General features: G+C 38.0%; 1 protein-coding gene across 3 annotated transcripts in view; it reads left to right on the forward strand.

The window, feature by feature from the left end:
* The window catches only part of LOC145514141 (uncharacterized), a 959076-nt gene that overhangs the window by 331766 nt on the left and 609382 nt on the right, over nt 1-17928 (forward strand). For 2 of the 3 annotated variants that reach the window (XR_014059862.1, XM_081511229.1), the window contains one exon: nt 1812-2107. The exons of the other annotated variant lie outside the window; for it this stretch is intronic. The gene's annotated coding sequence lies outside the window, so the exon portion shown is untranslated. The remainder of the gene's footprint in view (nt 1-1811; nt 2108-17928) is intronic. 3 annotated transcript variants of the gene reach the window in all.

Consider the following 17928-nt stretch of genomic DNA (forward strand, 5'->3'; position numbering starts at 1 on the left):
GCCCCCTATTCTTTGGAGGAAAAAGGCTTCAGCCAGGCTCCTAGACCTTCCCTGTGTTCCAAAGGGCAGATTCAAACAGTTACTAATCAGGGAAGGGAGGGAATGTAGAAACAAAGGAAAAAAAAATTGAACAGTAGAGAAACATGAAGCAAAGTCTTGGTTCCTCCCAAAGGAGTGCACCTCACACTTTCTTTGAGCTCTTCTGCAGAACTAGGTCCCCCACCCAGTTAGAGGATAGTAACAGGCTGCGCACAGGCTGCTTCTGCCTTGTCTCTGCATCCTCTCCTTTCTCTGATTAGCAGCTGTTTGAATCTGCCCTTTGGAACTCTGGGAAGGCAAAGGAGGCTCAATAAAGCCTGTTTCCTACGAACAAGAAACTGGGGACACAGAAAGACTTTTGTGCCTGGGAGGACCCCATAGGAACCTGCTTGGGTTTTTAAACTCACTGTTCATAATGAAACAGTTGGATTCAAATTGTGTTTCTGGTAGATGAAGTTAGTTAAGTTCACCTGCTCAGATGGCTTAAGCTTTTTACTAGTATAGATACTTATGGGGAAAACTTTCCAGATCTTTCATTCACATAGTAATCAAATAACCTCTCCTTTTTTCCACCTTCTGATAAGAATTAACTCACTGAAGTTTGCGTTTCAAATAGAGAATCCTCATTTTCTGTAAAAGACAAGATAGAACACTTTCATCTCAAAGACACAAAGGAAAAGTGTAGTTTCCTCCCAGAAGGACTTTTGTTGCATAAATTCAGAGTTTTTACAATACTTATGAGCATTTGAATATGGGAGGTTTGGGCCTTCTTAAGAAGACTAGGCAGGCTTTTTCTGTTTTTGTAAAGGCACAATTCCTAAGAAAATTTTACAAGCTGTCTTCTATAGGACAGTTGATTAATTTATCAAGGAATTGAGTTGTAACCTGAATGCTATCAAGGGTCTAAGATAACCATATTTACCTTTAATTCACTTGTTAATATCAGGGAGACAATATTCAGCTAAGAAATCAAAAGATTCCCATGTTCTCAATTTAGAGCTGTTTCTCTTTAGAATATTTTTCTTTCCCTCTGGGTATATAGTTTCATTAGCTGAGGAGGGAAGGCCTGAGGAAAAAAATTCCTCTCAGGCTCTGAATATCACCTTCCAATTTGGCTAACTTCTTACCCTAGAGCTACTTAAAAAAAAAAACAAAAAAACACAACTTTCAAATATCTTGTCAGGTTTCAGCCAGGACAAAGAGAATAAGTATTCCTGGCAGAACTGAATGACTCCCTTAGACACAAGAGGTGTCTAGCCAGAGGGTACAAATGATATTACCCTCCCAAGATACAGAGCTACTCCCTCAAAAAACAGCCAAAAGGAAGGGAGACTTAGATAATTTCTCTGAAAGCTGGCAACAGTTAATAGTACCTGATAAAGTTAATTTGTATATCAGCACCCACAAAATGGAGGCTGCTCCAGCAGCCCAGTCTACATTACCAATCTAAACTTAAGTCAGCCTACAATTAGGAGAAACACCTGTTAAAGAATCCTAACGTAATATCAATTACATGTCTCTAACTCAGCTGTAGCTAATTTACCTTGCCCTAGGAAGTACAAGCTGCTAGCCTGAAAGGGCAATTGACCTCCTAGCCAATCAAGCCCAGTTTCCCTGTTGCCTCTAAGTTCTGCAAAACTCAGTCTTGCCCCAGATCCCATAGGAACAGCATCCCCACTGCTTGTGAGTCACTGCATTTGCCCAAATCAAGAGGATTGCTTTCCTTTGAATAAAGGGCATCAAATTCATTACTAATTTTTTTTTTTTTTTAGGTTCATCAGTTGACAAACCCTAGCCATAGAGAGAAGGCAATCCACATTTCTGTTTGGTCACATTTTGGGGCCCCCTAACCTGATAGTTGAGCCACCAGCGTGTCAAAGAATCAACAACCTATATGCTGCAGACAGACTGAACGCCACGTCAAGTTCTCGGGACACAAAACGGGACAAACAAGAAGACAATAGCTGGTGCTTGAAGAGAAAAGGATAGATAACCATTAAGAAACAATGTGAAATTTTACCTTCCCTTCCCGACTGGGCGCTAGAGAGATCCAGAAGAGTTGACACTGGTAAGAATTTTCACCTTTCACCGGCTTCTGCTAGTTATCTCAGGACCCAAACTGCAAGCCCCATAGTGAGTGGGGTTTACAGTAGAGTATGAAGCCCTGGCAACTACCAGAATTTCCTGTTTTCTACCAATTTCAATTTTAGCTTCCTCTGGGCTGTTTTAGGTAATAACTCATAGCAATTTACTACAGAATCCCTGGAAGTGTAATCAACACTAGGAGGACCCTAAATGGTGGTCCTCTTTTGAAGGTAGATGGGGTGTTCAAGCTGGTGTGGAAGAATTTGCACCACCTTTGAGGACATTTTATTCCGATGTCCATTTGCAAGTTTATTGCAAGTGAGATAGCAATTTCTGGCTCAGTATTTTGATGTTGGACTCCTAGGAGGATGACACTAGGGAGGACAAGGATTGTTTTAGGTTTCTGGACTCGTTTCAGTTGTAGGATCACTAGCTTGGGCTTCTGTTTATGGTCTTGTCTCTTCAGAGTGAAAAGGTGATTCAGAAAGAGGATTGGTAGACTCTGAGTACTCAGGTAAAGGAGGATAGAGAGAGGGGAGCAGTAGGAATCACATCAGTTTCAGTTTTGCTTTGGGTCCGTCTCGTGTCTTTACTTTTTCATTAGCCTTTTGCAATGAATCTTTCAATGAAGTTATTTTAGAACCTTGAAGTTTTTTGGAGTTTTCTGCATAACAGTGAAAATAGATATCCCATTCAGTTGTTTGATTTGGAAACCCTTGCTTTTAAATGTACTCTTCGAATAATCTTTTCCAATTACTGTGTCCATAAAGGCTATTGTGTTTCTAGATTTTCTAAGTAAGATCTTTTTTTACCATTTTTGTAGGTATCTACAGCTTCTGGAACCACAGTTGTTAGATGTAAAACAAGCAGATGTGCCAGAAGGCAATGCACTCAATTCTTTGAAACTTGAGGATTCATTTGTATTGTTAAGTCTTGGATCTCTCAGAGCTAAATTAATAACAAAGAGGGATATGAAGCTGAGTTGGGGATTTTGCGGTGTTTTATAGAAATGGCAACCCACTCTAGTATTCTTGCCTGGAAAATTCCGTAGACAGAGGAGCCTGGCAGGCTACAGTCCATAGGTCACAAAGAATTGGATATGACTGAGCACACACACACGGTTTACCTCATTGCAAAGAAAATTTCTTGAGGTCAGTGAGCTACTGTCAATTTAACCTGTTTTATGACCAACTTATCCTAGCACAAGAGTCTTAGAGTTAGGTGATGAGTGCTCAGACAACTCTTAAGTGCTAAGTTATGCCTACCAACTTTGCAGCTTTGGTTTTTGAGATTCTCATTAGTAAGAGAGCTATCAATTCCTTTCACAAGAAGATTTCTTTATAGTGGTGGATGCCCTGGCAGCTTTTAATAGTTGGACTTATGCTACCTAGATTTTGATGTACTATTGGTCAAAACAGTCAAGATTTCTTTTCCTAATTTATTTTCCCAAGTCCCTCAGTGGTTTATGCTGTAGACTTAACTTGAGGCTTTGTGAGTCACTTAAAGACTGGTATCCATTGAAGACTCCCAATATAACTCTATAATTATTTGTGAACCTTTCCAGGATCCAGAACCTGGGAACTATAATAAACTCTGAAACATTTCCAGCGCCCCAGTGCCTTTCCAGTGTGTATGTATGTGTGTGTGTCTATATATATAATATATATGGTATATATTTGTATAAAATATATATACAGATACATATACCATATCTTCTTTATCTATTGATGGACACATGTTGCTTCCATATCTTGGCAAAGTAATGCTGCTATCAACATTGGGGTACATGTATCTTTTCAAATTAGTGTTTTTATTTTCTTTGGGTATATACCTAGTAGTGGAATTGCTCTATCACATGATAGTTCTATTTTTAGTTTTTTCTTTTAACTCTGTATTATTTTCTATAGTGGTGGCACCAATTTAAATTCCTGCCAGCAGTGTATTAGGGTTTTATTTTCTCTGTCCTTGCCAATATTTCTTATTTGTATACTTTTTGATGATAGCCATTCTGATAGGTATGAGGTGATATCTTGTGGATTTGATTTGTATTTCTCCAATGATTAACATCTTTTCAAGTCTGTTGGCTATCTATCTGTTTCTTTGAAAATATATCTATTCAGGTCTTCTAATCATTTTTTAATAGGGTTGTTTGTTTTATTGATTTTGAGTTGTATGAGCTGATTATATATTTTGGGTATTAACTCCTTATTGGTCATATCATTTGCAAATATACCTGCTGTTAAGTAGATTCTCGGAGAAGGCAATGGCACCCCACTCCAGTACTCTTGCCTGGAGAATCCCATGGACAGAGGAGCCTGGTGGGCTGCAGTCCATGGGGTCGCTAAGAGTCAGACACGACTGAGCGACTTCACTTTCACTTTTCACTTTCACTCATTGGAGAAGGAAATGGCAACCCACTCCAGTGTTCTTGCCTGGAGAATCCCAGGGATGGGGGAGCCTGGTGGGCTGCCGTCTGTGGGGTCGCACAGAGTCGGACACGACTGAAGCGACTTAGCAGCAGCAGCAGCAGCAAGTAGATTCTCTTTTAATTTCATACATGATTTCCTTTGCTGTGCAAAAGTTTTAAAATTTAATTAGGTCTCATTTGTTTATATTTGCTTTTTCTTCCTTTGCCTGAGAGGAGAGATCCAAAAATACATTGCTAAAATTCGTGTCAGAGAGTGTACTGCCTATGCTTTCTTCTAGGGGTTTTATGGTTTCTGAGCTTATATTTAGGTCTTTAGTCCATTTTGAGTTTATTTTTATATATAGTGTGAGAAAATGTTCTAAACTCATTTTTTAATATAGCACTCCAATTTTCCCAGCACCACTGATTAAAAAGACTGTTTCTTTCCCATTTATATATTGTTGCCTCCTTAGTCATTGATTAGTGTACCATAAGTACATGGGATTTTTTTCTGGATTCTATATTCTTTTCCACTGATCTCTATGTCTATTTTTGTGCCCATATCATACTGTTTTGATTCCTATTGTTTTTAGTATAGTTTGAAGTAAGGGAGCATGATAACTCCAACTTTGTTAATTTTTCTCAAAATTTCTTTGGCAATTCAGAATCTTCCAATACTATGTTAAATAGAAGTCAGAGTGGATATCCTTCTCTTGTTCCTGATCTTGAGGAAAAGATTTTAGCTTTTCACTCTCAAGTGTGATGCTAGCTGAGTTTGTCATACATAACCTTTATTATGTTGAGATATGTTCCCTCTATACCAACTTTGAAGTGAAAAGTGAAAGTCGCTCAGTCATGTCTGACTCTTTGCGACCCCATGGACTATACAGTCCATGGAATTCTTTAGGCCAAAATACTGGAGTGGGTAGCCTTTCCTTTTTCCAGGGGATCTTCCCAACCCAGGGATAGAAGCCAGGTCTCCTGCATTGCAGGCAGATTCTTTACCAGCTGAGTCACAAGGGAAGCCCGAGAATACTGGTGTGGATAGCCTATCCCTTTTCCAGCGGATCTTCCCAACCCAGGAATCGAACCGGAGTCTCCTGCATTGCACGCAGATTCTTTACCAAATGAACTATCAGGGAAGCCCCAATTTAGATGATAGTTTTTATCATGAATGGATGTTGAATTTAGTCACTTGCTTTTTCTACATCTATTGAGATGATCAATGTTAATGCTATCCTTCCTTTTTTTCATGTGGTGTAGCACAATGATTGGATTGCAGAGAGTGAAATGTCTTTCATACCTGGAATAAATCCTGGTGTATTATACTTACATATTGTTGAATTCAGTGCATCTATATTCAACAGAGATATTGGTCTATGATTTTCTTTAATTATAATTAAATTTCTACAATTACAAATTCAACTTCACTACTAATGATTGCTATGTTCAGATTGTCTATTCTTCCTGATTCAGTCCTGGAAGATTGTATGTTTCTAGAAATTTATTAGGTTGTCCAATTTGTTCACATATAACTGTTCATAATATTATAATTTTTTATATCTCTGGGTTATTAGTTGTTACTTCTTTTGTTTCTTATTTTGTTTATTTGAGTCACTTATTTTTTCTTGATGAGTTTGACTCAAGGCTTAATAACTTGAACTTTTCAAACAAACAAATCTTGATTTCAGTGGTATTCCCTGTTCCTTTTCAGGTCTCTGTTTTATTTATTTCCTCTCTGATCTTTATTATTTTCCATCCTTCACCAACTTTGGGTTTTGGTTGGTTTTTTTCCCTAATTTCTTAAGATGTTAGATTAGGTTTTTTAAGATTTTTCATTTTCTTGAGTTAGGCCCATATTGCTATAAACTTACATTTTGCTTTGCATCCCATAAATTTTGGAAAGCTTTTTAATTTGTCTTGAGATATTTTCTAGTTTTACTTTTATTTCCTCATTGACCTTTTGATATTTTAGTAATATAGTTTATTCTCCACATGTTTGTATTTTTTCCATTTGCTTTGTGTAATTAATTTCTATTTTCATACCATTGTAGTCAGAAAATAAGGTTGATATAATTTCTATCCTGTTAAATTTATTAAGATTTGTTTTATCACCTTCCCTGCTGGCTCAGTCAGTAAAGAATTTTCCTGCATTGCCGGAGACCTGGGTTCAGTCCCTGGGTCAGGAAGATCCCCTGGAGAAGGAAATGGCAACCCAATCCAGTATTTTTGCCTGGATAATCCCATGGACAGAGGAGCCAGGTGGGCTATAGTCCATGGGGTCACAAAGAGTCAGATATGACTGAGTGATTAAAACTTCACTTTTATGACCTATCCTGGAGAATGTTCCATGTGCACTTGAAAGGAATATATATTCTGCTGTTATGGGATGGATTGTCTTCTTAAGTGCAAGTGGTCTAATGTGTCATTTAAAACTACTGTTTCCTTTTTGATTTTATGCCTGGATGATCTGTCCATTGATGTAAGTGAAGTATTAAAGTCCTCTGCTATTATTGTAATATTGTCAATTTCCCCTTTTTGTCTATTAATATTTGTTTATATATTCATGTGCTTCTATATTAGGCACATATATGTTAGTGAACATGATATCCTCTTCTTGCATTGATTCCTTTGGAAGTGAAAGTGAAAGTCACTCAGTCATGTCTGACTCTTTGCGATGCCATGGACTATACAGTCCATGGAATTCTCCAGGCCAAAATACTGGAATGGGTAGCCTTTCTCTTCTCCAGGGGATCTTCCCAAACCAGGGATCAAACCCACGTCTCCCACATTGCAGGTGGATTCTGCCTCCAGCCTCTCTTCTCTTTGCATCTTTTGGTCAGCCCACTCTCACACCTTGAGGATGTATTTTCTGTTGCTTGCCAAATAAAACTGAACTGTAATACTGGCCCATTAATTGCATCAAATTTAGCTGCAGTGAGACAGAACGAGGAAATTACAAACTCCCCCGAAAATACTAATTTATTTATGTGGTTGATCCACAGTCTTTACAATGTATTTATCTTTACTTGTGGGATTTTTCCTTTCCCATACAGTTTTACTTTTGATGAAGCCTTTTGTTTTCCATTTACAGAAGATCCTTTAACATTTCTTTTAGGGTCATTTTAGCATTGATAGGAACCTGGAAGGTTAGGCCCATGAATCAAGGCAAAGTGGAAGTGATCAAACAGGAGATGGCAAGAGTGAACATCAACATTTTAGGAATACGTGAACTAAAATGGACGGGAATGGGTGAATTTAATTCAGATGACCTTTGTATCTACAACTGTAGGCAAAAATCCCTTAGAAGAAATGAGGAGCCATCATAGTTAATAAAAGAGTCCAAAATACAGTACTTGGATGCAATCTCAAAAACAACAGAAAGATCTCTATTCGTTTCCAAGGCAAACCATTCAATATCATGTTAATTCAAGTCTATGCCCCTACCAGTAAGGCTGAAGAAGCGGAAATAAAATGGTTCTATGAAGACCTACAAGACTTTCTAGAACTAACACCAAAAAAAAAAAAAAATGTCCTTTTCATTATCGAGGACTGGAATGCAAAAGTAGGATCAAGAAATAACTAGTGTAACAAGCAAATTTGAGCTTGGAGTACAAAACAAAGAGGATGAACAGCTGACAGATTTTGCCAAGAGAGTGTACTGGTCATAGCAAACACCCTCTTCCAACAACACAAGAGAAGATTCTACACATGGACATCACTAGATGGTCAATACTGAAATCAGATTGACTATATTCTTTGCAGCCAAAGATGGAGAAGCTCTAAACAGTAGGCAAAAACAATACTGGGAGCTGACTGTGGCTCAGATCATGAATTCCTTAGTGCCAAATTAAGACTTAAATTGAAGAAAGTAGGGAAAACCACTAGACCATTCAGGTATAACCTAAATCAAATCCCTTATGATTATACAGTGGAAGTGAGAAATAGATTTAAGGGACTAGATCTGATAGACAGAGTGCCTGATGAACTATGGACAGAGGTTTGTGACATTGTCCAGGAGACAGGGATCAAGACCATCCCCGTGGAAAAGAAATGTAAAAAAGCAAAATGGCTGTCTGAGGAGGCCTTACAAATAGCTGGGAAAAGAAGAGAAGTGAAAAGCAAAGGAGAAAAGGAAAGATATTCCCATTTGAATACAGAGTTCCAAAGAATAGCAAGGAGAGATAAGAAAGCCTTCCTCAGCAAACAATGCAAAGAAACAGAGGAAAACAATAGAATGGGAAAGACTAGACATCTCTTCAAGAAAATTAGAGATACCAAGGGAACATTTCATGCAAAGATGGGCTCGATAAAGGACAGAAATGGTATGGACCTAACAAAAACAGAAGATATTATGAAGAGGTGGTAAGAATACACAGAAGAACTGTACAAAAAAGATCTTCATGACTCAGATAATCATGATGGTGTGATCACTCACCTAGAGCCAGACATCCTGGAATGCGAAGTCAAGTGTGCCTTAGAAAGCATCACTACGAACAAAGCTAGAGGAGGTGATGGAATTCTAGTTGAGCTATTTCAAATCCTGAAAGATGATGCTGTGAAAGTGCTGCACTTGATATGTCAGCAAATCTGGAAAACTCAGCAGTGGCCGCAGGACTGGAAAAGATCAGTTTTCATCCCAATGCCAAAGAAAGGCAATGCCAAAGAATGCTCAAACTACTGCACAATTGCACTCATCTCACATGCTAGTAAAGTAATGCTCAAAGTTCTCCAAGCCAGGCTTCAGCAATAGGTGAACCGTGAACTTCCAGATGTTCAAGCTGGTTTTAGAAAAGGCAGAGAAAACAGAGATCAAATTGCCAACATCCATTGGATCATCAAAAAAGCAAGAGAGTTCCAGAGAAACATCAATTTCTGCTTTATTGACTATGCCAAAGCTTTTGACTGTGTGGATCACAATAAACTGTGGAAAATTCTGAAGGAGATGGGAATACCAGACCACCTGACCTGCCTCTTGAGAAACCTGTATGCAGGTCAGGAAGCAACAGTTAGAACTGGACATGGAACAATAGGCTGGTTCCAAATAGGAAAAGGAGTCCATCAAAGCTATATATTATCACCCTGCTTATGTAACTTACATGCAGAGTACATCATGAGAAATGATGGACTGGATGAAGCACAAGCTTGTATCAAGATCGCTGGGAAAAATATCAATAACCTCAGATATGCAGATGACACAACACTTATGGCAGAAAGCGAAGAACTAAAGAGCCTCTTGATGAAAGTGAAAAAGGAGAGTGAAAAGTTGGCTTAAAACTCAACATTCAGAAAATTAAGATCATGGCATCTGGTCCCATCACTTCATGGCAAATAGATGAGGAAACAATGGAAACAGTGAGAGACTATTTTTTTTGGGCTCCAAAATCACTGCAGATGGTGACTGCAGCCATGAAATTAAAAGACACTTGCTCCTTGGAAGAAAAGTTATGATCAACCTAGACAGCATATTACAAAGAAGAGACATTACTTTGCCAACAAAGATCAGTCTAGTCAAGGCTATGGTTTTTCCAGTAGTCATGTATGAATGTGAGAGTTGGACTATAAAAATTGCTGAGTCTGAAGAATTGATGCGTGGAACTGCGGTGTTGGAGAAGATTCTTGAGAGTCCCTTGGACAGCAAGGAAATCCAGCCAGTCCATCCTAAAGGAAATCAGTCTGAATATTCATTGGAAGGACTGATGTTGAAGCTGAATCTCCAATACTTTGACAACCCAGTGTGAAGACCTGAGTCATGTCAAAAGACCCTGATGCTGGGAAAGATTGAAGGCCAGAGGAGAAGGGGACGACAGAGGATGAGATGGATGGATGGCATCACTGACAGGATGGACATGAGTTTGAGTAAACTTCGGGAGTTGGTGATGGACATGGAAGCCTGGTGTGCTGCAGTCCATGGGGTTGCTAAGAGTTGGACATGACTGAACGACTGAACTGAACTAGCATTGATAACTCTTAGTTTTTGTTTATCTGAAAAGTTCTTTGTCTCTCCTTCAATTTTGATTGATAATCTTGCTGAGTGGAACGTCTTCAATTGTAGGATTTTCTTTTTCATAATGGTTTTTTCGTTTAATAATTTTATATATATCATGCCTCTTTCTTCTGGCCTGCAAGTTTTTGCAGAAAAATCAGTTGATAGCCTTATTAGGGTTTGCTTGTATGTGGCCCTTTGTTGTTTTCCTGCTGTCTTCAGAATTCTCTCTTTATTTTTAACTTTTGATATTTTAGCTATTATATGTCTTGGTGCAGGTCTCTTTGTATTCGTTTTGTTTGGGACTCTCTTTGATTCCTGTACCTGGATATATATTTCCTTCCTGAGGTTCAGAAAGTTTTCAATCAGAATTTAATAAAATATATTTTCAACACTTACATTTCTCTTTTCACCTTCTGGGACTCCAAAAATGTGAATGTTGTTATGCTTGATGTTTGTTGTCTTTGAGGCTTGTTAAATTGTTCTCATTTTTCAAATTTGATTTTCTTTTTGTTTCTCTGATTGGGAGATTCTTTTTTTAACTCTGTTTACCAGGTCAGTGTGTGTTATTTTGTATCACCTAGCCTGCTGTTAATTCCTTCTAGTCTGTGTTTCATTTCTTTATTCTCTTTTTCAGTTCTGACTGGTTATTTTTTATATTTTTTAGTTTCTTGTTAAAATTCTCAGCATGTTCATCTATCCTTTACCTAGGTTTAGTTAGCATTCTTTTAACTAATGCTTTGAACTGTTAATCTAGTCAATTATTTATCTCTTTCATTAGTTTTTTCCCTCAGGTATTTTTATTTTTCTTTCATTTGAAACTAATTTCTCTGTTTTCTTTTTGCTTAACTTTAGCTGTCTCTGTGAAATTAGGTGAAACAGTTACCTATCCCAATCTTGAAATGATGTCCTTGTGTGGGAGCCTCCCTATGGAGTCTGCATGTGCCCAGCAGTTTTGGTGGGAGAATTGGATCTGATGTACAAATCATGTCTCTCCCCAGAATGTGCTGACAGCTATGGGTAGGAGAAGGAGAGCCAGAGTCGTTGTGAGCCAGGGTTCTCCTGTGATTAGTGGCTTATACCACCCTACTGGGGGCAGGTCAAGTCCCATGTTGCTGGAGCAGAAGCCCTAAGATTCAGGTCCACCTTGGTTCTTTTTCTTCTGTGTATGTGCTATCCCTGCTCCCAGCATTGGCACTTTATCCTGAGAGGGGAGCAGTGCTGGAGAAAGAGGGGCTGAAGTGTGTGCCTGGTTGTGGGTCAGGGCACATGTTGAGGTGGTTCCTGCACTAGTCAAGGCTTTTCATACCATTTCTAATGCCCCAGTGAACACTAGTAGTGGTTATCATGACCCCATTCAGATGATGTGCTGGATCAGAGCTGGCTCTGTCTCTTTCAACTGCTCCCTTTCCTTGGCCATGTCAGCCATCACTCTAGCATGGGGCTGCTCTGTGGAGCAAGAGGGCCTGGAAAGATGGCTTGGGTGGAATGTGTGCTAGCATAGTCACAGAAAACTGGCCAGGTTCACTGGCATTTCAATCTATTTTTTCTGCCTTGTTATAGGAGTAAGCAAGTAAGTGCATATTCCTCATGAGAGGAATCTACACATCTTATAGCCCTGCTGTCAGTCCCATTGGTTTTCAAACCACATAAGGTGACTTGTCCTCCCAGGATCAGACCTGAGGACTGGACTACCCAGTATGCAATGTTAACCACTCACTCCCCAGGGAGCATCTCCACCTGTATAATCACCTACCTCTTCCATTTCCCCTCCTAGGGGCACAGGTCCTGACCTGATCACTTCTCTTCCTTTCCTACCTGACTCTGTGATGGCAAATATCCTTGGCAAGTGCCAATTCATAATTGACACTGCCAGTCTCCATTTAGTTTGCAGGATGTACATGTATTTTTGATGTGTTCATGAGGGGACGTGAGATCAGAGTCCTGCTCTACCATCTTGATCTCCTCCTCTCTGGATTGTATTTTATATAAATTATAGTATCAAAGATGTTCCTTGTGTTGAAAATGAAACTGTAGTTATGTAGGTGTTGTTCTTGATTTTATAAGGAGGATAACAAAATATTTAGAAATGAGTACCATCATGTCAATGATTTACTTTTAAATACTTAGTGAAAGAGAGAGAGAAGACAAATGTGCCAAAAATTACAATCAGTGAGTCCTACTAAGGAGTAAGTGTGTGTCATTAAAATAAGACTTTTGATACAACTTTTCTGTAGGCTTGACATTTTTCAAAGTAAAAAAAGGCAAATATAAACATTCCTAGGAGTTGCCTAATCTTTTATGAGGGCTGTAATACAAATAAAGACATTTATTGTAATTAAAAAGGTTCACAAGACATTTTAAGTCTTGTTTTCACATCATGAAATAAGAGTCATCTCTTAAAAATGTAATATCCCCTCTCCTCATAATGGCTTTTACAGTTTACCTTTCCTTGATTCATGCTAATATGAAAACATTATGGCTTCATGCATAATTCCATTTAACTTTTAAGCTAAATTTAGGAGTATTGCCACTATTTTTCTAATGTTATGAAACATACACAGTTATTTGATAACAATTGATGTTTTCATAGCAGTTTTGATAATATAAGCCTGAAATTAGATTTTAGCAGAGAATGAAGGGTGATAGTTCCCATTCTATATTCAGAATAACACACTATTTCTTGGAGTAACAAAAAGTAGAAAATGAAAGAAATAAATGGTGAAACTTTGAACCATGACAGCCTTGAAAATGGCAAAATACAGTTAAAGGTATAAGGAAAATGTTGAAATGTACAACAAGAAGTCATTACTTGTATTATTTTGAAAGCAGAAAGAAGAGTGGAAAAGTTTACACTTTGGGAACAGAAAAGCTCTTTAACACTATCCTTTTACTTACAATTAAGACTATATAAGACCTTTTTGCTTATAATTGAGAGACTTTTTTCACACTGTGAAAATCCCTGATAGGATTCTGAAGAAGTTGTATATGTTCAGTTGTTTGAACTATTAACATGGTGAAATATCCTTTCCTACAGACCTGAAACTGCAATTTTTTCTTCGCTTTGTAGTGACCTAATTCTTTAAAATGTTGTCTCTTTCAGAAAGTAAGTAATGCACATAATTTGTAGAAAATACTCATTATATCACAGAATTGTAATCAAAGATTAACAATTATATACTGATTGGCACAAAAGGTTGGATGCTAAACTGATGCTTACTTCTGTTTAATCTTTTGATTGCAGCTGCATTTTGCTATATTAAGCTTTCAAATTGGATGGCCATAAATAATAATATATTTACTGTATTGCAAAATTTTTGTTAATCTATTTAGACCACATGTAAACTCATTTGGAACCTGCTAGAGTGCTTTAAAATTTCTGGGTCACAGTCCAATAGCATTGACTTTGTCCCTGAGACTAGCATTAATTTTAATAAAGTAGGATAGAATAGGACAGACCAGAATAATTCTACATGCATAACAAGTAGTAGGCATAAATGTTGTTTAGCAAATGAGGATGTGTATTTATCAGTGCAGTATTGCAATATAAAATGTCTTGTTGCAGCTTAAAAAGTTGAAGGCAGTGACTCTTCCTTGCATTTTCATAGGGTTAAATAGGCGGCCACTTTTAGAAACTGTTAAACATAAGCTTAGGTTGGTGCAAAAATTATTGTGGTTTTTGCATTGTTCAACTTTTCCATTTAATATTGGAATACATTCTAAATAAATTTAGTTATACTACACATCATTTTAATGCACATTTCTCACTTTAATTATTTTTGCTAATGACTCATTACTTGCTGTTTATTTTAAGATTATTATAATGATCTAAAATTCACAGTCCAAAGCTGTAATTGTGTTTGTACCAACCTAATAGCAAATTTTGGTGGAAATTTTTCCATGCATAGCAAGATTTAAGTTGTAATTCTAAAAATAAAAATTGTTTTTATAGATAGCTTTATTTTTTCTCATGAGGAAAATGCAGGCTTAGTGTAAAATTAAAAAGCAGAGTTAGAAAATATGATCATGAATCAAATTGAGCATTTATACTCAAAAGATATTTGTATTTTACTGTAAAATTTGTATTGAAATAATTTTCAATTCAGTTCAGAGGCTCAGTTGTGTTCGACTCTTTGTGACCCCATGAATCGCAGCACAACAGGTCTCCCTGTCCATCATCAGCTCCCGGAGTTTACCCAGACTCATGTCCATCGAGTTGGTGATGCCATCCAGCCATCTCATCCTCTGTCGTCCCCTTCTCCACCTGCCCCCAAACCTTCCCAACATCAGGGTCTTTTTGAATGAGTCAGCTCTTTGCATGAGGTGGCCAAATGATTGGAGTTTCAGCTTCAACCTCAGTCCTTTCAATGAACACCCAGGGCAGATCTCCTTTAGGATGGACTGGTTGGATCTCCTTGCTTTCCATGGGACTCTCAGGAGTCTTCTCCAATACCACAGTTCAAAAACATCAATTCTTCGGCACTCAGCTTTCTTCACCATTCAATTCTCACATCCATACATGACCACTGGAAAAACCATAGCCTTGACTAGATGGACCTTTGTTTGCAAAGTAATGTCTCTGCTTTTTAATATGCTGTCTAGGTTGGCCATAACCTTTCTTTCAAGGAGTAAGCGTCTTTTAATTTCATGGCTGCAGTCACCATCTGCAGTGATTTTGGAGCCTCCCAAAATAAAGTCTGACACTGTTTCCACTGTTTCCCCATTTATTTGCCATGAAGTGATGAGACCAGATGCCGTGATCTTAGTTTTCTGAATGTTGAACCTTAAGCCAACTTTTCGCTCTCCTCTTTCACTTTCATCGAGAGGCTTTTTAGTCCCTCCTCACTTCCTGCCATAAGGGTAGTGTCATTTGCATATCTGAAGTTATTGATATTTTTCCCAGCAATCTTGATTTCAGCTTGTGCTTCTTCCAGCCCAGCATTTCTCATGATGTGCTTTGCATATAAGTTGCGTAAGCAGGGTGACAATATACAGCCTGACATACTCCTTTTCCTGTTTGGAACCAGTCTGTTGTTCCATGTCCAGTTCTAACTGTTGCTTCCTGACCTGCATACAGGTTTCTCAAGAGACAGGTCAGGTGGTCTGGTATTCCCATCTCTTCCAGAATTTTCCGCAGTTTATTGTGATCCACACAGTCAAAGGCTTTGGCATAGTCAATAAAGCAGAAATAGATGTTTCTCTGGAACTCTCTTGCTTTTTCGATGATCCAGCAGATGTTTTTCTATTAAGCAGTGAATAACTTGTTGAGTGGTAATATTTTAGATACTTATCACTTATTTTGCAAATATTCTAATTTGTCTATAGTTTTTAAGATCTGTTTATTCTGACATTTTCAAATGTAGTCATTATATCATTTGCTTCTGAGTTTGTATTTCTCTTATAGAGGCCTTTTCTGTGTTCCCATGATATATATTTTACCTTTCTACCTTATCTAATAATACTCTTACAATTTCTATTCTTTACCTATGTTCTGTCTTTTTCTTAACAGTATCATACTAGTAAAACCCTATTAAATCATGGTATGTTTATAGAACATTTTAATAACTGACAAGACTTTTCTCCATGTGCTTCTATTTTAAATATATTTATGCTTACTTATTTTATTGTTTTTGATTGTGTAGTTGATTACAAAATGTTTTTAAGAAGTTTGACATGAGTGAACAAAATTAAAACTTTATAGCTTGAAGAATGATTACAGTCCAAAAACACTCAAGTAATATCTCAGTAAAGCTGAAAAAAACGAAAAGACTCATGTAATCAAACCAGGCTCCATGCATAAAGCATCACCAGCACACCTTACCATTATCATCCCACCCAGAAATAAGTATTTAATATATGGTGCTGTTTCTCTCATAGCTAGGACTCACAGATCTAGGAATCAAGGGGTCAAAATACAAGTGACATCACTCATTTTTACCCCCAGTGATTTATAGCAAAGTTTTCATTTCTTTCCACAACTTATGCTCTACTGGCCTAGAGGACTTAGTACTAAAGTAGTGAATGTGTCCACCAGTTTAGATTCCCTTGAACTGGAAGTGAAGACTTCCACATGGTCACTTTGAACTCCTAGGCCTCTGAATCAACAGGCAAAGAAGCAAATTACTGTATTGTCTTAGATGATTGTTCCTGACTACCAAGGAGAGGTTGTACTCTTACTGCACAATGGAGGAAAGGAAGAGTATATCTAGGACACAGGAGATCTCTTAGGACGTCTTTTAGTATTACCATTTACCATGCCCTGTGGTAAAAGTCAATGAAAAACTACAAAAATCTACTCCAGGCAGGACTAGCAGTGGCCCAAACTCTTCACAAATGAAAATTTAGGTCACCCACCAGCTCAAGAATCACTCAGGTGGAGACGCTTGCTGAAGGCAAAGGCAAATCAGAATGGGTAGTGGAAAATTGTAGTAGGTAATTACCAGTTATGATCAAGTAACAAGTAACAGAAATAGAGACTGTAATTGTCATGAATTTTGTGACTCCTATTTTGTTATGAGTGTGTTTGTGTGTGTGTGCATGTGTGTGTCAAGGCTTCCCAAGTGGCACAGTGGTAAACAATCTACCTGCCAATGCAGGAGAGGCGGGTTAGATCTCTGGATAAGGAAAATGCCCTGGAGGAGGAAGCAACAGCCTACTCCAGTATTCTTGCCTGGAGAACCCCACGGATAGAGGAGCTTGGTGGATGACAGCTCTGTCACAGAGTTGGACACAACTGAAGTGACTTAGCATGCATGCACACAGGATGGAATCATGTTAGCATCATGTTAGGGATGGATTTATGATGGTTAATTTTATGTTTCAACTTGACTGAGCCATGGGTGCCCAGACATTTGGTCATGCAATATTCTAGGGTTGTCTTTGAGGGTACTTCTAGTTGAGACTAATATTTGAATTGGTAAGCTGAGAAAGAATGGATTGCCCTCCTTCATTTGGGTGGGTCTCTTGCAGTCAGTTCAGGGCCTTAGTAATATCAACACAAAACAACTAACCCTCCTATGAGTAAGAAGGAGCTCCTTCTGCATAAACCATCTTAAACTGGGACTTTGGTCTTTTGCCCTTAGACTCAAATGGAAATATCAGCTCTTTCTGATTGTGAAAGTGAGTGCAAACCTGCTGGCGCTCAGACTGGAACTATGCTGTTTACTCTCTTGTCTTGGACATTGCAACTAGTATTTCTTAGAAACTATAGATGATTTTATGACTCTCTGATAATTATTTTTTGAATTTTATTTTCTAAGAAATATAACTTGGCTGAATTTAAACTATGAAACTCAATTTCCCAAATAGTCACAACAGGACTATTTGGAGTTTTTCCCGTGTATGAGTAGTCATAGATTAGCCAGAGATTTATGCTAAGTGGCTGTAGTTACCCTAATCCTATCCCATGATC

The sequence above is a fragment of the Giraffa tippelskirchi genome, chromosome 7 (genome assembly GCF_054371585.1).
Source record: "Giraffa tippelskirchi isolate mGirTip1 chromosome 7, T2T-mGirTip1v1.2.pri, whole genome shotgun sequence".
In the NCBI taxonomy this organism is placed as follows: domain Eukaryota; kingdom Metazoa; phylum Chordata; class Mammalia; order Artiodactyla; family Giraffidae; genus Giraffa; species Giraffa tippelskirchi.